The 20,981-nt window shown below is 41.2% G+C and overlaps 1 protein-coding gene and 1 long non-coding RNA gene across 4 annotated transcripts in view; one reads left to right on the top strand and one right to left on the bottom strand.

The window, feature by feature from the left end:
- Positions 1-20,981, bottom strand: part of CHN2 (chimerin 2) — a 321,944-nt gene that overhangs the window by 209,922 nt on the left and 91,041 nt on the right. The gene's annotated exons all lie outside the window — the stretch shown is intronic.
- LOC110136664 (uncharacterized) lies at positions 5,588-15,295 on the top strand. Of its 2 annotated transcripts, none has more exons than XR_011487818.1 (3): positions 5,588-5,786; positions 13,157-13,523; positions 14,985-15,295. It is a non-coding gene; the product is annotated as an uncharacterized lncRNA (long non-coding RNA). The 2 variants fall into 2 exon arrangements; XR_002313695.2 differs by lacking the exon at positions 5,588-5,786 and adding an exon at positions 10,886-11,328.

Raw genomic sequence — 20,981 nt, 5'->3', positions numbered from 1 at the left:
TGGTCCTCAGGACAGCACTTCTCTAAATCCGCTGCTTTCCCGGAGTGTGTTGGTCACTTAGATGAGGCGCTGCCCCACGTTAGCAGCCAGTAGGGTGCTACAGGGAGCCTCCGGGGGGGCCAGGGTTGCAATGGCATTACCCTGAGACTGAGCTGACATCTCTGGGAGCTCAACCAGCAAATCATCTGCCCCACCTGCTTTGTGAACATTTTCTCACTAGTCCATAGGCCCTCTGTTTCCTGGAGATCCTTCCAGTTTGGGTTCACATTCTCAAATAAGAGGCTAGGGTCTTGGATATTTCTCCTCTAATCCTTCCTAAACTGTAAAGATTTGTTCCTGGGAGAAGAGAGGAACCTGAAGGCAAGCATTAACCCAGCAACTGCGTATATCTCAGGAAGGCTGAAAAGCACTAGGACTGAGCAAAACACTTGACCTTGGTGGTGAGCGGGTCTTTGGTGACCTGTGAGCCGATGGAGTGGATGCTCAAGTTCAACTGCAAGTGGACTAACAGAGATACAGGAATACTGACCATATTTTTAGAACAGAGCTTGACAAAGTATCTGTGAAAGATTAAGATAATGTTCTGGAAATCTGGGCTGTGTGATTGCTCAAGATACAGGGAAAACTATTGATAAGTGCAGAGGCTTTTCTTTGGTCACGCTATGAACATCTGAATTTAATGTATGCTCTAAAGAATGAGTAATTTTCAATCCTGGAGGCTGGAGTGTAGAGAGGGGAAATGAAGAAACAGTATATTCTGGTGGTACATTTTTAACTTAGTGCTTTGCAAGTATAATAGGTTATTTCTATTCCTGTAAGGCTCCATTTGTTTTAAAATAATGCCATTATTTCGGAATAGTCTGAGTTTCTTAATATCTCAATTTCATTTTTAATACATGAGACCCCAGAAAAATACATCCCCTAAGCAGCAAAAGCAAGTTTTTTCTCAGAACTCCCCTCTGTATAAGGTGGTAAACAACACAGTATAGAAGAACTTAACATGATCTTTATTACTTGGTGACTTAAGACAAGAATCCACATGCCAATTCAGGGGATGCAGGAAATGTGGGTTTGATCCTTGGATTGGGAAGATTCCCCTTGGAGTAGGAAATGGCAGCCCACTCTAGTATTCTTGCCTGGAAAATTCCATGGACAGAGGAGTCAGGTGGGCTATAGTCCATGGGGTCGCAAAGAGTCAGACACCAGTGAGCAACTGAGCCCACAAACACATGACTTTAGACAATTAATCCTTTTGAATCTCTGCTTTTTTTATTTTAATTTTTTGGCTGCACCACTCGGCATTCAATATCTTAGTTCCCTGACCAGGAATCGATCCCATGCCCCCTGCATTGGAAGTGCAGAGTCTTAACCACTTTAACTACTGGACAGTCAGGGAAGTCCCTCTGCTTTGTTATTAACAAAACAGAAATAAAGTCTACCTCATGAGATTATTCTGACCTCTAGAGCTAGCCTTTCTTCTTTCTTCTGCACTCAAATGAATGTATAGTTGCCGATGACACAAATTTTGATCAGATCAATGCCTTGCCATTTTTGACTCACCTCTTGAAAGAGAAAATCATATTCTCTTCATGAGTTTTGATCAACTGTTCAAAGATGTACATTTGGGAAGTTAGAGGGAGAAGAAAAGTAAGAAGGGACTGGCAGAGAGTGTGGGAGGAAGCAGCAAGAGGCTTTGAGATGGTTTTGAGAGGAGAAAAACAGAAAAAAGTAAAAATGTGAGCAAGAAAGAAGAACATAAAGAAATGAGAAAAAGATGAGATTTTCAGATATGCACTGAACTTTCAAAAAAAATAGTTTCAAAGCATCAAGACGCATCAGGCAGACACCATGTGACCACTGACAGATCTCTATCACTTGATCAGTTACAGAGCTCTCATGTGACAAAGGAAGGATTTATATCGATTTCCATCAATGCATTGCCTCAAATTATACCTCCAATTTAACATGTAATGTAGTGAAGCATGGATACAGAAGAAGTAAAAATGTCATGTAAATAACACCTGAATCATTCACCCAACTTGCCCTTGACATTTTTACTGGAATCTAAGTCACTGCTCTGCTTCCCACTGAGGGCAGAAATCTTGATAGCTTTGTTATTTATGTATTTCAGGTGCTTAAAACAATGCCTGGCATATGGCAAAGGCTCAATAAACACGTTGTATAAAGAGTCAATATTTACGATGAGATTGCTTTATACCATCCCAGGCTTGGCATCAAACAAAATAAAGATGCATTTAAAACATGATTCCTCCCCTACAATATGGTGGAAGAAGACAGACATGTGAAAGATCTCATAAATATGAGAAACAGCAGGATATAAATATGTTGAGTGTAGAGATGCTGAGCTGTACTACCTCAGGATGACTCCAGGCTTGTCAGTTTCTACCTGTGGTGCCTTGGACAAGTTACTTAACTTCTCTCTGCCTCTGTTTTCTCATTTGTAAAGTGGGGCTATAACCCTCCTGTACATGTTGCAAGGATCACATCAATTACCACAGGGGAAGTATAAAATACCTGATACAAAGTGTCAAGAAGGGCAATAGAAAGTAATAATAATGATGATGATAAGGCGATGGGAGGAGACTTTGGGGGGTGATGGATATGATACTGGCCTTGGTGGTAATGGTTTCAGGGGTTGTATACTTATCCCCAAACTCATAAAATTGTATACATCCAACATGCACAGTTTTTACATGTTAATCATGCCTCAATAAAGTGTTCTTTTTTTTTTTTTTTTTAAAGAGAGAAACGCAGCAGAGATTGAAAGCTTCCATAAGAGAGTTCAGAACAAAGAGTGAGGCATAAAGAAGGGTTGAGTCTGGGAACAGAAGTGGAGATGGTCAGGAAGAGTCAGAGAATGTGTGACCTTTGAGTCTCCTGAGATGGGTCCGCCTTGGCCGGGCTGTCAGGATAGGGTAGCATTACGCAGAACAGTGTGAGCCAAGGCCTGGAGGCAAGTCCCATCAGAAGATGACAAAGGGCTACACTAAGGCCACGGTGGTGGGAATGGGATGGAGGGTGTGGTGATCGGAGATGGAGCCACTCCAGATGCCAAGGAAGCCTCAGCACTTAGTGTGCATGGGTGGGAGGGAAAGTGAGCAGCAGGGGCTAGGACGAGGCTGGGGAACAACAGGAAAGCAGGGTTATCGGGCTTTTTCATTGCACTTCAATGACTTGCTCTCTAAGTCTTCTGTCAACAGCCATTTTTTAGAAACAAGTGTTCATTTGGGAACTTAGCCATCTAATTTGTAAAATCACATTTTAGATGTTTATGTCCCTTTACAAAGGAACATAATATAATTAACATATAATATATTATATATTATATATTATATTAATACATTAATATAATATAACATAATTATAGAAAAATTTAAAAATACCATTGGGTACTAAGAATAAAAGAAAATTTTACCTATCATCACATTTATACAACAGCCACCCCATTTAGATCTTCATTCTTTTTGTTATTTATATATTAAACAATAAAAAAAATTTAATTGGAAAAAATGGGATCACCTGGTGGCCCTTATTTTATAGCCTGATTTTTAAAAATTAAATGTGAACATGATTGCGTGTCACTTAATAATCTTCTACAGGATCAATTTTAATGACTTTCTAGTATCTCGTTATATGGATATACCATAATTCATTTTTATCTACTCCCTTATGTGAACGTTTAAGTTGTTTCCCATTTTTTTTCCTATTCCTGATCATCTCTGTTGCTTCATCTTTGGACACATCCTTGACTTTCATGTTTATTTTAATGTACTTCATCCGTACAAAAAATCAAAGCGAGGGGAGGAAAGTGAAGTAAATACACATTGTACTCTTCACAGGAATGACTCCAACCACAAGTCCCTGGTCCTCTACCCTGCAAATGCCGTACACCTGCCCCATGGACGAGAGGAGATGAATGGAGAGATGGGAGAAACCCATGCGTGGTAGGGAGCATCCTGCCCAGCCAGTGATTTCAGGGAGCAGCACTCTGGCCCCATCACTCCGCTACATGCCATAAAGCCTGGGCAATCAGGAGCCATGTCAGAGCCAGAGCAGCACAAACGAGCAAGATAGGGTGGACTTCCTGTGTCCCCATCCAAGAGACAGGCAACAGCTCAGGCTTCCTAGCAAAGCAGCCAACACACCACAGCATCCTTCCTTGGAGCCTGTAGCATCACACTGCAAGAGGGAAGCCCTAGGTTGGGCATTCTGTCTCCTGGACTGTCATATTCTCCTGGTGCATGCTAAGTCAGGAAAGGACATAGGAAGGGAGAACAAAAGAAAGACTGAGGAAAACCTCAGCCATCTGAAATGGCATGCTTCCATCCCCTAGGCCACTGTGAGGATACTGGCAGAGGAGAGGAGGGGAGGAGTAAGTGGTTTGGCTTCTGCAAGTAGAGATGGGTGGGGATGGAGTGAATTAGGAGGGTGTCTGAAGGGTCTGAAGCTCACTCAGAAATATAGCGGTAGTATTAACCAAAATAAAGGCAGAGCACTAGTCTGCTCCGCTGCAGAACTGAACTTCACCAAAAGAGCAGTGTCATTCCAACCACTTTTCTGAACCCGAGTACAAGGTCTGTGCTGTGCTGTGCTTAGTCACTGAGTCATGTCCAGCTCTTCACAATCCCATGGACTGAAGCCCACCAGGCTCTTCTTTCCATGGGGATTCTCCAGGCAAGAACACTGCAGTGGGTTGCCATGCCCTCCTCAATACCAGGTCTACTGTTTTTAATTCAAGTATTTTGGTGGCTTCTTAAAATTGATTATTATAAAAGAACATGAACTATTCTGTCTTTGCTGCAATAGTGGGTATCTTCTAGATAAAGGCTCTGTTTTCATCCATTCATTGGGTCCTTGGCTCATCCATTCATCACACATTTATTAACCATTATTGATTGGTAAGCTATTCTGCAGGACACAGTATTGCCAAGTGCTGTGCATATGGTTGTGACAAAACAAATGATCTCTATCTTCACACAGCTCTGGGATTGTGGAAAGAACACAATTAACAAAGAGGCAAATAAATTATTAAGGATAAAGTATGGTGGAGAAAATAAATAAGGAATCATCATGAGACTAACAAGGCAGACTTGCTTAGGGATGTGATAGGAAGCATCTCTGAGAAGGGGCAGAGCCAGGCAATTAGTCACTCAGGCGGTGAGTTTTCCATCTGGGCACATAGGAAGGCTGCCCACTCCCTTTGCCCACTCCCTATCAAGGCTGGTCTCACGTGTCTTCTCTCTCGCCGATGCCGTTCATCCTGAGGGTGCCCCCTGGATCCTGCCGAGGCTGGACCCTGGCAAGTCCCTGTTCTTTTTTTTTTTTAATTTTTTTTTTTTTTTGGCTGCCCATGTGGCATGTGGGATCCTAGTTCCCCAACCAGGGACCAAATCTGTGCCTCCTACAATGGAAGTGCAGAGTCTTAACCACTGGACTGCCAGGGAAGTCCCATGGGAGTTCCCATTCTTATCACCGATTCCCACACACATCAACTACCCGGGTCTGTGACTCCAGGAACAAATAAATGTTATTGTTTTAAGCCACTGAGATCTGGAGTTGTCCAAGATAGAGTGTTCTGGTAACACAGCACAGGTTACGCTAAGGCCTGAAGGATGAAAAGAAATCAGCTGTAGGGGGATTTGGAAAAAGGCATTCAAGGCAGAGGAAGCAACAAGAACCAAGAACCAAGCAACAGGGCAGGAAGTCTAAGGAGCTGACCAAAAGCTGGAGGTGCTGGAGTCAGAACTGCCGAGAAGGAACAGAAGGTAAGGCTGGAGTGCAGGAGGGGCAGATGATGCAGACGCTGAGACAACAGTAAGGAGTCTGGATTTATCCTACTTCCTCTATACTTGTACAACGTCCCTGCACAGTTATCTGTATGCCATGGTACTCATGTTAACTGGTTTATTTAAATGACCAAAATAGCACTGAAACATATACCTAATCACAGGTGAAATAGATAGCTTGTGGAAAGAAGCTATATAACAGCAGGAGCTCAACCTGGTACTTTGTAATGACCTAGAGAGATGGGATGGGGTAGGGAGCGGGAGGGAAGTTCAAGAGAGAGGTGACATAAGTATTCTTATGGCTGATTCAGCGAAGCCTGGTGTGCTGTGGTTCATGGGGTTGGAAAGAGTCGGACATGACTTAGCAACTGAATAACAGCAACAAATGATTGATTCACATTATTATATGGCAAAAACCAACATAACATTATAAAGCAATTATCCTCTATTAAAAATAAATTTTAAAAAGTAAATGAACAAAATCCAGAAAAATATTACACTAAATGCATTAGTTTCTCATTGTTGCTATAACAAATTGCCACAAACTTGATGGCTTAAAACAACACAAATTTATTACCTTATAGTTCTGAAGGCCAGAATTTCAAAATATAGGTCTCACTGGGCTAAAATAAAGGTTTTAGCTGGGCTTGGCCTCTTCTGGAGGCTCTAGAAAAGAATCCTTTACTTTCCTTTTCCAGCTTCAAGAAACTGTCTGCCTTCCTTGGCTCTGGCCCCTTTGTCTATCTTCATAACAGCATAGCATCCTCAAATCTCTCTCTGACTCGACCCTCCAACTTCTCTCTTTCACTTAAAAGGACTCCTGTGATTATATCGGGCCACCCTGATAACTCAGGATAAGCTTCCTTCTCAAGGTCAGTTGATCAGCAGCTCTAATTCCATCTGCAATCTTACTTCCCCCTTGCCATGAAACAACACAGTCAGAGGTTCCAGGGGTTAGAACAAAGACATTTTGGGGAGGGCTGTTATTCTGTCCACCACGTTAGCAACAACACTAGCTGTAAACTGAGGCTGACTAAACCATAGTTACCAACCTTGTAAATCAAAGACCCCTTTCATTATTTTTTTCAGTCTGAATGTTTCAAAAAATTTTATTTCCAAAGCAAATCAAATTTATTATATAATTATGTACAGATAACAATTTCCATTTAGATTTTTAAATTAGACTTTTCAAAATGCATATAACAGGTTGTAGAACTCTAAAAAATATTTAAAATGATCCTGAGTTGGGGGCCATTAGATTTATAGAAAACTAGGCTTTTAAAATATCAACTTCCTAGGTCTGTTCAAAGGATTTAGCTGAAGGGGAAACAATGAACATTGATCGGATGGATCTGTTTACATCCCTCTCCTATTGTCGGCCAAATGGGGACTTGGGGCAGCTCCCTTGAAAATGGCATCACAATAAATTATATTCTTAACACTAAAATGGCTTGGACATAACAAATCACATCTAAAATGAAGAGGCCTAATTATTAGACACTTCACACCTCTGTAGGATATGCTGGTTACTGTGCTAGAGGACAGAAAGTACCAGGAAGTCTGCAGAATGCAAATCACCCAGAGCAATACCCCTTGAGCTGATTATATTCTCATGTCATCCCTCAAAGATGCTAACAAAACTACTCAGACAGGAGGGAGTCTGCAGCAATTCTAACCTGTTGGTCACCCTGAATTAAGTGGTCTGCTCAACATTTAAATAATAAACAAAGCATTTGAAAAGTCACCTTGGACACTAGATGTTCTGGACCTCTGTTTGCTTTTGGAGGGTGAATTTGTCACAGGTCAAAGATACAGCAGTTCATGAAACATCTGCTGGACCATTTTGTCCTTTCTTGTAGCTCTCCATATCTCCTTTTCCTGTTATGTGCCTGCACTGATGCAAACCTTCTTGGCAATCAGCACTCTCATTAGTGATACATCATAGAGGGACTTTGTCTTCCCATCACTATCCCTCCTTCTACACTTTTTGCTTTGTGGATCCACCTCATTGTTTATTAAACAAGCTACTTAATCTGAACATTCTCATTTCTTTTACATGATGCCAGTCCTTCCATTTTCAGGAGATGCTAATAATTAACTTCTCAGGAAATGTTTACATTGACTACAATTTTTAAGCTTGAAACACCCTCCCAGGAAACTGACAGAGCAATACAATGCTTTCAGATCTGCTTAATATGCAGCTAGTTTAGGGACTAAAGATTTCTTGGCTCACACTGTGTGCTACTTAATCAATGAACATACCAGCTTCCAGACAAAAATCCTACCTCACAATGGGATTAAAAGCAAATCACAATACTGGGAACATTCTGAGATATTTGCTTGACAGTCATTCTGCATTTTCCCCTCCTAGATGTGAGCATTCTAGACATGAAACACAGAAATCTAACATGTAGATAAGATTCAAATAAGTATGTGACTAAAAAGCTATGGTGACAGTGGGGGGAAGGGGGATTAAAGAAGAGGGAAAGAAAAAGAGAAAGGGAGACAAAGACACAGAGAGATTGAGAGGGAGAGAGAGAAAGAGAGGGAGAGGGGAAGAAGGAGGGGGGAGAGAGAGAGGGAGAGGGAGAGGGGGAGAGAGGGGACAGAGAGAGAGAGAAAGAGAGAGAGGGAGCAAGAGAGAGAGGGGGAGGGAAATAGAAGTGGAGGAGAAGGGGGAGGAAGAAGAGGGAGAGAAAGCAAGAGAGATCCACACCGTGTGGGTGTGCTTTTGTATTCAGAAGAATAAAACGTGGGCGTGCAGAGTTACTTTCTGGGCAGCCCATGTGGTTTTTTCCTACACAAGTAAACTTTATCAGACTTTGCATTCTGTGCAATGTAAACCAAATAGCTAAGTCTACAATTGCTTTGATTACTTCATCTCTAAAAATTATCCAGCTATTGACTCAATTTTTCATTTTATCATGTCTCTAAGCTTTAACAAATGCAAATTTTTCTTACAAATCACAAACTTTGTAATAAATCAGAGTAAGTGTCAAAACTAAAAAAAAAAAAAGTTATCTCTGTCAGGGAAGAAACTAACCCCATCGAAATGCTGGGTGCTAAATAATGATTTTATGATTTTTAACATGTAGAATATGAACAATAGATAAAGGAATGGGAATGTGCTTTCTATGTAATTTCTAGCCCAGCATCTAGCAGGGTTGCCTGACATACTAAGAACTTAAAGATATTTGTTGGCTATGGATATTGTATATCTCTTTGAAACCTTAATATATGTAAGTACTATTTTGAACAAGCAAAATTCATGGGCAACATTATTTTTGTCTCCCATCATCCAAACTTTAAATTTATTCTGGTAAAGTTAACTCTTCCCTGTCCTGAAAGATATTTAGGGCAAATCCCATGTCTTTCAGATGCCTTTTGTATAACAAGAAGTTTGTCAGCAACTCAACTTTCATAACACAAAGTGGAATTACTAATGTGTTTATTCCAGTGTCGAAGAAGAAAATGGCAACTCACTCCAGTATTCTTGCCTAAAGAATTTCATGGACAGAGGAGCCTGGTGGGCTACAGTCCATGAGACTGCAAAGAGTCAGACACGACTGAGCGACTAATACTTACTTTCTTACTTACTAATACTTACTCAGTCCAGTGTAATAAAATAAAACACAATAAAGAATATTCTTCTTCTGGAGTGACTTCGTGGGTTCCCCCACAATCAAGGAGGATCTCACACCTGAGGTATCCTGCATGCAGACAGATGCCTCAGGGCTCCTTCCCCAGCTGCTGAAATCCATCCAGAGGCTCCCCTCCCTTGGGTGTGGATCAGGCCTCTTGTTCCCTGTGCCCCCCCAAGCGTAGAGGACACTTATTAAACCCTGAAAGAGGTCCAGGGGAAGCTGCTGTTTCTGTGCCTGAAGAAAGAGGCAAGCACACTTCATGCCTTTTTTAGGAGGTGATGATATTTGGAGCATAACACATGGTTTGCTCCAAAATGCTAACTCTCCATCTTGTTACACTGTCAGTGAAGAAGGGGTCAGGGTCACAAAACCAGAGTGTGTGCGTCCTTCCCAAATTTTGAAATGGCACATTTATTCTATTGGGTACCCAGCCAACACTGAAATTAAAATAGTTCCATTTTCACATAACACTATGTAAGAATATTCCATTTTATCCTAAAATATGAAGATCTAGATTTCCAAAGCAGCTTAAGCAAGACAGTTATTGTTCACTTGATCACATTTTACAATTTTTAATGCAATTTGGTTATGAGGTATCATCTCTCTGTACGATTACAGCTTAGCTAAGCCTCTCTGAATATGTTTATTCATTTGCTCCCTCAGTCATTTTTGGTTTCTTAACTCTCGGCTACACTTCACATCCTATAAATCTCTTGGGGATACCAAAGGATCAGGTTTAGTCATCTGCAAATTTGGTTTGGCTCACTAATTTATGTCCTCTTCTCTCCCTGAACTTCTACTAAACCGTGGAGTTGAAACATTAGAGTCAGAGAATATTTTGAAGCACTCACCCCAACGGCTCTCTGTGTGTTTGTTTTGTGTTTTGCCTGGGGACTCAGTGACCCTTGTTCATTCAATCAGCTACAACCACTGCTTTCATTCCTTTAGAGAGAAGGGATGACATAGCACAATGGCAGAAAACAAAGCAATCGATAACCTTTTCTGTTTCTAAACCTTGGGTCCCGGCATGGGCTAAAGATTTGGAAAGATGGTGTCAAGTAAGCAAAGGCTCTGATAAAGTCTCATAGACTCAGGAAGTGAGCAGACCAGTAGCGGTTGGTAGAAAGGTATTAGAGGCTGGGGTGGGGGGGTGCCCTGAGAAGCAACCCTAATCCCCAACCACCTTCAGGCAGAGCCCTGAGAGGAGTGGAAAAGCCCCAGAGGGATAACGTACGTGGAGGCAAGCCTGGCACAGACTGCCAAGAATGAGGAAAATGAAAAGAATGATCTCTATGAATGAAGTGTGTCATGAAAGTAACTGACACAGAGGCAGACCGTAAGCCACCTTGTTGTGGAGAATATAGGTGAACACATCAATAGCTCTAAGGAAAGGTTGCCGGGAAACAGAGGTCAACATCAACCAGGAAACAGAGGTCAGCGTCAACACGTGACGGCAAGGAGATGCACTTCCTCTTGGGGAGCAGGGGCAAAGCTAGAGGACCCCTGAGGAAGGGCCAACCATCAAGGCTGGAAAACCACAGCCCTAAGGACACCCAGGCAGTTTAGACTGGCCACTGCTGCTGTCCTTTTCTAAGACAGTTTCTACAGAACTACAGTTTAGCAGAGAGTTCTTATGGATTTTAAGGGGGATTAAATATACATAACAAATTCACCATCTTTACCAAAAAAGTGAAAAAGTGTATAGTTCAGTGATACCAAGTACATTCATATTGCCATGCAACCACCCATCTCCAGAACTTTTTCATCTTTCCAAACTAAAACTCTGCCCATTAAACACTAACTCCCCTTTCCCCACTTCCTCTGGCCACTGGCAATCATATTTCTACTTTTCATCTCTATGAATTTGACTGCTCTAGGTACTTATATGAGTGGAATCATGCAGTATTTGTCTTTTTTGTGTCTGGGTTATTTCACTTAGCATAACTTCTTTAAGATCATCCATGTTGTAGTAGGTGTCAGAATGCTATCCTTTTTAAAGGTGCATAATGTTCCATTTTGTTTATTCATTCACTCACTGATATTGGGTTGCTTCTACTTTTTGGATATTGTGAATAATGCTGCTATAAACACAGGCATACAAATAAATACCTGTTCAAATCCTTCCTTTCAAGTCTTTTGGATAGCAGAGAGTAATTTTAAAAAAACATTCTATAGAAGAAAACTAGGAACGTCTAGAAAAGCCTAAAACAGTTAAATTTATCTCTTTTAAGGATTTAAAAGGAAGCTATTGTTAGGGTTTTACAGAGCTGACATTATAAAAGCTTTTTTTATTAAAAGGCTTACTTTTAAGAAAAAAATCACAAAGAACTTCTAGACTCTATTTATTAGGAGACTACAAAAGACAGTAATCAAAATAATTAGCAAATTTTACTCTCACCATTTATGTTTAATAAAAAATTACAGCTTTAATTTTCCAAAGCTAACAGAAAATGAAAATATACTCATTAAAATTCTTAGAGTATTTATGTGATAGTTACTTCATACATATATAAATAAGCATTTTTAAAAATATTGCACAGGCTAAAATGTAGTTCTAGGGGATATCATGCTTTATGTGATAAGCTTGTTTCTGTGTTTTATCAAACACCTACAAATAAATGACATTTTAAATGAGTGAAGACAAGGTCCTTACTATTTAAAGAATCCTTGAAGGAAAGCTTTTGGAAAAGATTCCTTTTGTTATTCAAATAATCACCTGCTAATTTATCTGCTTGAGAGTTTCTTGTTTTGGTGTTTTTGAAAAGGAGAAATTCTTCAAGCCTGAAAAATGAATCACTGCTTTCTTTTTTATTAACTCTACCAGTTTGACTCATCATCTTATTTTGCTGGCTCAAAGTACAATGCTGTATCTTTGGCTATTTTTGAGCATACTTAAAAGTAGAAAATAGCATCACACAAAATTGAGAAAGAATGTAAAAGGGCAATATTTTCTCAAGGTTGTCTACTCAGAAACCAGTGCCTAAGGACCAGGAAGATACCACATGTTCTAATAAACCTCCTGATCCCTCCCCCCACCTCCTCTCACCAGTTCACCTTTGTTTCTCATATTTCATTCATGGTCCATTCCTGTCTCTTCTGCACTCAGGTTATTTCTTGCCTCACCCTCCTCTCTATTCTCTCTGAAATGTCCTCTTTCGAGACATCATCAAGTTTTGTTTGATGTATCGCTTCCAGTCTCTCTCATCACTGCTCACCACTGCCTCTATCCTGAAGTCCATACTCCTCCATCTAACATGTAAGACCTTCTGTAATCTGAGCCCTATCTTTTTTCCTAATCTAACCTGTGCTCTTGTCCCTCTGGTGCCCAGAGTTCTAATGAAATCTACTCCCACTGGGTCCCTCTGTATTCTTGCCTCCGAGTTGTCAATTCATGCTATTTTTTTGTCTTTCCTGTTTCTCTTTCTTAGACACTGATGCGCTCATCTGTGCTCTCATGAAGAGTTGTTAATTTGTCTCTTAAAATGCTTGTCACTTTCTGTCCCAGGTATCAGTTATTTGTGTTTATAGCTCAGTCCTCACTGCCTCTTACCTAAAAAGACCAATGAAAATATAGGAATTACCATGGGATACAAGGCAGTATCAATAACCCTGCTTCGTAACTGCATTACTCTTATAAAAAGTTAGCATTTTGAGTTATACACAATATAATAAAATTGTACACTAAATATATTTTGTGGTTTCCAGGTCCATTATCTTTTATATCAAGACTTCTGGAAGAGGTGACATCTCCATCTTTATCTGACATATGAGCAAAATGAAGCAAAGGGCCAGCAAGAGGAAAAACCTGTATTGGGCGAATCGGAATTTGTGAAAGTGCTAGAAAAACATAAAGCTTTAGGAAAAATGAAGTTCAACCTGTGGACTGGACTGTGGGCCCTTTGATATGGTCTCCAGACAGCACTACCTCTGAGCTCAGGAATGTCCTGACTTACGTGGATCAACACAAACATGCATGATCTACAAGATGACAGATGAAATGAAGAGATCTACAAGACGACAGATGAAATGTCATGCTCTCTCATGACAACAGAAATCACCACAGATCACTAGAGTAAGTAATGTTCTTTAGGACACATTCCCCTTCTTAATCCAGAGGAGTCAATAATTGGCCATTTCCTGGATTTACCTTGCTTCCAAGCACAAATTTCACCTCCAGCCAGGATCCTGTTACCGTCAGGTAACTTGGGGCACAAAATCAGGCTGGTGGCAAAGTGTTGCAAGGAGTGTTTACCTGTTATAAGTTACTCTGCACCCCTACAGAGGTGCATTCATAAATATCTGATTTCCACTATGCCTCTTGGATTGCTAAACTGATTTGGACCACTTCGTCTCTTTTGTCCCTCACTTTTTTAATGGAGTGTATGTAAGTCATTAGATAAGTACTACTTTTAAATAAGTATACAATGGAGAGGGACCCAGCCCTGTAGCATGCAAATACTGGCAGGCCAGAGCTAGCAGAGTCTGTTAGGCAAATGCTCTCTTGGAAGTACCTTTCATCCCAGCTGGAGTGCCCAGCAGCTGCCTGTTGTTTTCTTTACTCCACAGCACTCGGCAAAATTCAAGTTATTTACTCAGCATTATCGGAGTCCTTACAAATAGAGCATTTTAGTTTATGCTTAATAAAATAGACTTGATATAACTAGATTTTTCCTAAGGTGATGAAATAGGAATACTCTCTCCTTTTTTTTGGAGTGATCCTAGTTGTGGGTTTCTCAGTGCTAACATATGTTTTTTCAACATGGATGATTTCCAGCACATGGTGCCCACGGACAGCCCAGCCAAGATCAAGCTGACCTTCCCTCCTCTGGGACTCAATGCCCAATGTCTCAGACATCAGTGAGGCTCCCACAAGACCCTGCTGGCTTGTGGCCCTTGTCTAATTTGCCTAATTCTTTCTGCTGGCAAAGGCAGTAGTGCCACTGAGGCCAGGTCTGCGTGACTCGGTGATCTGCTTCTCCGGTGCTCCCTTCTTCTGGTCTTACAAAAATATCAGGAAAGGAGGTGGGAAAGTAGGTTCAATGACCTTGGAATTGACCTGTGTCACCAGGAGAAAGTATTGATAGAAAATGTGTTGTGTGTGTTAGTTGCTTAGTCATGTCCAACTCTTTGCAACCCCATGACTGTAGTCTACAGGTTCCTCTGTCCACGGGATTCTTCAGGCAAGAAAACTGGAATGGGTTGCCATTCCCTCCTCCAGGGAATCTTCCCAACCCAGGGATCAAATCCGAGTCTCCTGCATTGTAGGCAGATTCCTTACCATCTGAGCCACCAGGAAAGCCCAAGAAAAGCCTCAATAACCCTCAATAACCATGACTGGTTTTACCTTCCTTTCTTGAATTCTGAGATTGGCACTTGTGTCGATTCTGATTGAAGAACTGGCCTGGTGTCAGTGTAGTATCATGCTTAAACCACCAGACAAGCATTTCTGAGAAGCAGTGAGGTTGAAATTTAGCTCTGCCTTGCAGGACATTCTTCTGTAAGTTGTTTAACCTGTTTTCTGCTTTGCCAACAGAACAGCCTCCACCTGTGGACACATTCAAGCGCCCGGGATCACACCCATGGTGTTGGGCGAGGCGCACAGTTCAGCCCTGGCCTAAGCAGGAGGCCTTCATGGGGTCCACAAGGGGCTTTTCTTCAGAATGTCTAAACAGACACAAAACAAGAGGAAAAGGAAAATAACCAGCAGCGGGAATTTATAAGAATGACCTTTTATCTATTGAAAAAGGATTTGTGTCCGTTTTATCACATTTCTGATTATATTGAATACTTTCACTGTCCAGGGCATTTTGTGTGCGTTGGAAACTCCAGAAAAGTAAAATACAATCCCTGCCCTCAATGTGCTTATATTTGGTGTGTATTTTTGTGTGTGTGTGCTATACCTATGTATGTGCATGTGTATCTATGCCTGAGGGTGTGCGTGTCTGTGTGTCTGTGTGTATCTGTGTGTCTGTCCAGAGCAAAACTGAGGCACAGTGTGGCTTCCTGCTCTAAGGAGCACAGTCCACAGGGGGAGTCCGTGCTGACAGGAAAGGATCTGGAAAAGCTACACAGACAAGCCTGTGTTTGTTCTGGGCCTTGACAGGAAAGGAACTTCAGTAAGCAGAAATAGAGGAGAAGGGATTTTTGAAGAAAGAAAAAACTACTTGAGAAAAGGCAGAGGGAGGGGATTGTACAAGGCATGTGCCGTGTGCTCATGTGAGTGGGGAAGAGGAACTAAATGGGAAGGCCCGACCTAGGAAGGAGGCATCAAAGACAGGCAGGCAGCTATATTTTCAGCAGTCTCTTAACCTGCACTTAGACTATGCTTCTGAATCAAAATGAGGCGCATTAAGGCCAGTTCTCAGCCGCTTCTCTCTGATCCTGCCCCTGTCATTCAGTTTGGCCCCCAAATGGCATCCTCTTGTGTTTACAAGACAGACTTTAAAAATATACTTGGAATGTAACATTCTGAGGAAGTGTTTCTATGTATACAGAAAGGTTGGCAAAATAAGAAAGGCATTCCATCTTCCCAAACACCCTTGTTTTTCCAAAGCCATATAACTCAAAGAAAACTAGGAATCTGAAACTCCTATTAATGTAAGCGATGAGATCCAAGTGGTTCTACTGAAGTATTTCTCCAAGTACATTACTAAGTTACCAAGAACAGTTTCATCATTCATTCAACAAATATTTCTCGGGCACCTATCAGGCAGGTGACTTTCCAGGCATTGGGAATGTGGTGGAGAACACAACAGATAGCCAGTCCCCCACAGAGCTCACAGTCCAGTGGGTGGAGACAGACAATAAATGAAACAAGTACATAAAAGAGTGAACTCGATGACATGGGTTGTGGAGACAAGGGGCAGGCAAAGGCCATGGGGAACACTGGGGACATTCGAGCCAACGCCTGCAGGAGGAGAACAGTGGAGACTCATGCAGGTATGGCAGAGCATCTGCGGCAGAAGAAATAGCAAGTGCAAAGGCCCTGAAACACACCTGACATGGCTGAGGAATCATAAACAGGCCAGCGCGCCTGGAGCTGAGGGACAGTAGTGACGTGTGAGCACAGAGAAGTGAGAGCCGTCAGTAGTCCGGAGCAGGGAGGTGATTAGCAGAGTGGGGACTGTGGGAGCCAGGAGAAGAAACATGTTTCCCGGTAGAGGAAGGGAGTGATCAATATTAACAAGTGTGGCTGAGAGGTTGGGTCAGGTGAGGACGGAGAGTGGACTCTTGAAGTTAATGCTGTGGAGGCTGTTGGTGACCTCGACTAGAAGGTAATAGGTGGAGGGATGGGGGCAAAAGCCTGACTTCGGGGAATTCAAGGGTGAATGGGAGGAAAAGACTGGACAACAGAGCAGTTACTGAAAAGGGAGTAGAGAAACGGCGTGATCATTGGAGGAAGAAATGAAAGAACGGTGGTTTTTTATTTAAATAAGGAATACATACAGCTCAATAGCAAAAAGGCAAATAATCTGATTTAAATATGGGAGCACAGGACCTGAGAAGACGTTTTTCCAAACAAGAGATGCAAATGGCTAGCAGGTAAATGAAACAGTCCTCCACATCACTGATCACCAGGGAAACACAAGTCAAAGCCACAGTGAAATATCACCTCACACCTGTCAGAGTGGCTATTATCAAAAAGACAAAAGAACAGGTGTTGGGGAGGATGTGGAGAAAAAGGACTCCTTGTGCACTGTTGGTGGGAATGTGAGCTGGTATAGCCATGATGGAAAACAGTTTGGATGTTCCTCAAAAAGTTAAAAATCAAATCACCATAGGATTCAGCAATCCTACTTCTGGGTATATATCTGAAGGATATGAAATCACTATGTTGAAGAGATACCTGCACTCCCATGTTCACTGCATTATTCAAAATAGTCATGAGAGAGAAACAATGGAAGTTTCCCTCAGGGATGAACAAATAAAGAAAATGTGAGAGATATATACATAAATATATATGACAATATAGTTCAGTCACATAAAAGGAAATCCTGCCACGCTTGACAATGTGAATGAAACACTAAGGAGTTATGTTGAGTTAAATAAGTCAGACAGAGAAATAAAAATACTACATGATGCTATTTCTATGTGGAATCTAAAAAAGCCAAACTCCTAGAAACATGTACAGCATGCGACTGTTGACTACAGTTAGAACACTGTATTGCATACCTGAAATTTGCTAAGAGAGTAGATCTTAAATGTTCTCATCACACACCAAAAAAGGTAACTATTTGAGGGTGAGAGATGCGTCAGCTAGCATTTTTGTGGTCATCCTTTCATGATATATATGCACATCTAACCATCACGTGGTATGCCAAACAGTTACACAATGCTATTTGTCAATTATGGCTAAATAAAGTTGGTGGGGAAGGGGAGAAAGAAAAGAAAGAGTGAGGGAGGGAGAGAAAAAGAAAGAAAGAGAAAGAAAAGAGAAAGGTTGTTTTTGTTTGATTGATCATTTTTGTTGGTCCTATTTTTTAAATGGGAGCAATAACAGACTGTTAATAGGCTGTTAGGAATGAATCAGTAAAGGGAAACACAGGTGATGCTGAAGAGGGAAGGGGACTTGTCAGAAGGAGCAGGGGGAATGGGTGGGAGAGGACAGGGTCTAGTGAACAAGAGCGTGACCGGCAGCAAGAGGCACAGCCTCTGGTCTGGAAAAGGAGAGAATGCAGAGGACCCGGCACCAAGGTTTGGGTGTACACGAGCGCCGGGGCTTGTGCAGATCCTCTCCAGCTAGCCTTGTCGTTTTCTCAGTGGGATGGCTGGGGGCAGACGGGGGCTCTGATCAGAGAGGAAGACTGGGGAGAGCCATGCAGGGAATGAGGTGCTGACGCTGAGAGAGGAGGTGCTGCGACATGACCTGACTCACTTTAGGAGCTCCCCGGGCTTCTGGGAGCAGAACAAAGGGAGGCAAAGGTGGCAGTGTAGTGGCCAGTTGGGTGGTTATAAAACAATTCAGGATAGAGATGAGATGTTTATGGGTGTTTTAAAAGTAGACCAGGGACTCCCCCCAGCAGTCCAGTAGTTAAAACTCTGCCTTCCAAAGCAGAAGGTGCCAGTTCAACCCCTGGTCCTGAGTCAGAGAACTAAGGTCCCACATGCCTTGGGGTGAGGCCAAAACTTAAAAATAAAAATAGAACAGAGTGGTACAATGGAAGTGAGAACATGATCAGATTCTGAATGTATTTGACTTTAGGTAGATATGGATGAGTTAATGAACTCCAGGGTTTTTAACTCTTTTCCTCCCAAACCTCGTAGCTCAGATGGTGAAGAATCTGCCTGCAGTGCAGGAGATCCAAGTTAGATCCCTGGGTCAGGAATATCATCTGGAGAAGGAAATAGCAACCCACTCCAGGATCCTTGCCTGGAAAATCCCATGGACAGAAAAGCCTGATGGGCTGCAGTCTACAGGGTTGCAAAGAGTCGGGCACAACTGAGCAACTAACACTAACTAACTCCCAAACCAATACAACAAAACCAAGAGAGGTTATTATAGCATTTAAACCAAAAATCAGTAACATGTCAGCTACTTTTACTGACAACAATCCAGTTTTTAACTCACAAAGACTATTTCAGAACAATATCAATAAGTGACTCCAGTAAATACATAAAAATCCATTGGCATTGTAAAGCATTATAGAAATTGAAGCTGTAGTTAAAAGCAAGGCATCTGTGTCCGTTCCAATAAGCCAATTGTCAAGAGTGAATCAATAAATCACAGAATTAGTGTGGAAAAATATTTCAGGCTTTCCAAGATCAAAGAATGGGTAGTAAAATATTAACTTGATGTCCTTTTAACTTTCTTTTCTCAATATTTATTAGTGTTTGACCTCCCTTGAAACGATAGTTCCATTATAAGCTCTTTTGATAAATGGATTGTGAAGTTACTCAAAGCTCTCCATTCTAAGTATTTTCTATTCTCCACTGAAACACTATTAGTCTGCATTTTACAGTAATTCTCCACAACTACCCTTTCTCTTCCTCTTCTGCCACTTATAACTATAGCTACAGATAATTTCACAGATAAAGTTGGAATGTACAAATTTGCATTGCAAGGTGAAAGTGTCACTATAAAAACATCCACTTCTAGTCATTCATGAGGCCTATTTTAAATATATTTCCTCTAATATAGGGCTTGGAACAATGAAAATATATGAGGAACCGAGTCCCCTTCCCTTCAAATTTGTAACAGGAAATAATACACATAAAACTTTCCAGAGAGTAAAGAGCAGAAAACCCTTTTGACTTCTTTCCTTGACTCAGGTTTTGTTTGAGAAATAATGACTGCTAACTTTTGCTGTCACTCAGATGTTCTGTGCTATCCTAACATTACTGATTCAATGGACACGAGCTACAGCAAACTCCAGGAGATAGTGAAGGACAGGAAAGGCTGGCATGCTGCAGTCCATGGGGTCGCAAAGAATCAGACAAGATTTAGCGACTGAGCCGCAACAACAAAGGCCATATAAGATAGATTCCTATAAGACTCACAGTGGTTTCTGAAACAAAATCACAGATGTAGAAAACAAATTTACGGTTATCAGGGGGGGAATGGGGGGAATAATAAACTGGGAGATTGGGATTGACATATACATACTCCTATATTTAAAATAGATAACTAATAAGGATCTACTCTGTAGCACAGGGAACTGTTCTCGGTACTCTAATGACCTATATGGGGAAAGAATCTAAAAAACAGTGAATATACATATATATGTGTAACTGATTCACTTTGTTGTACAGCAGAAACTAGCACATTATAAATCAACTATACTGCAATAAAAATTAAAAAAAAAAAGAATTGTGGTGGGTTTTTATCACTAACCTTCTAGATGCAATAACATTTAGATGCAAGGATGTTCATCAGGGCATGATTTAATAGAAAGAAAAACTGTTACTAAATGTGTAACAATAGGTGACTGGTTAAAAAAAAAAAAAGTCCCATCCATGCAACTGAACTCTTAGAGTCACTAAAAATGATTTCAAGTACTTAAAGATGTGGAAATATGTTCATGGTGGATTTTGAAATAAAATTAATATGGATGGTCTGATCATATTTTTGTTAAAAGAAATAAATTTTTAAAAAAAGAAATACATTTTTACATGTATATATGCATATGGAAGGAGATTAGAGGCATAAACATCAGAAGAGTTACGTGATTATTTCTAAATGAAGGATTTTCAGAGAGGTTTTTTTTTTTCTTTTGCTCATCTGTGCTTTGTTCTAATTTTCCCATAAGTATCCTTCTGTTACTTGTGTAATTGGAAACCTGTCAGTAAAAGTGACTAAACATTATCCATGGTGGCACTCCAGACTTACAAGAAGGCTGCCTGGCCAAAGGCCCCCCTGTGGCTCCTGACCTCACTTGGTTTCTAGACATGTGGTTGAGGCAGTGCTTAAGCCCTAATGTGGCCTGGTAATGGCCTTCTTCCATGGATCTGTGACAATCTGCTCAGCAATCAAGTCGACTAGATTCTTCAGGCACCAACTGCCAGAAAATGAGGAGCGCAGCAGAGATTCAAA

The sequence above is a fragment of the Odocoileus virginianus genome, chromosome 1 (assembly GCF_023699985.2).
Source record: "Odocoileus virginianus isolate 20LAN1187 ecotype Illinois chromosome 1, Ovbor_1.2, whole genome shotgun sequence".
NCBI lineage: Eukaryota > Metazoa > Chordata > Mammalia > Artiodactyla > Cervidae > Odocoileus > Odocoileus virginianus.
The sequence above is the reverse complement of the archived record's forward strand: the minus strand, read 5'-3'. Positions and strand labels throughout refer to the sequence as shown.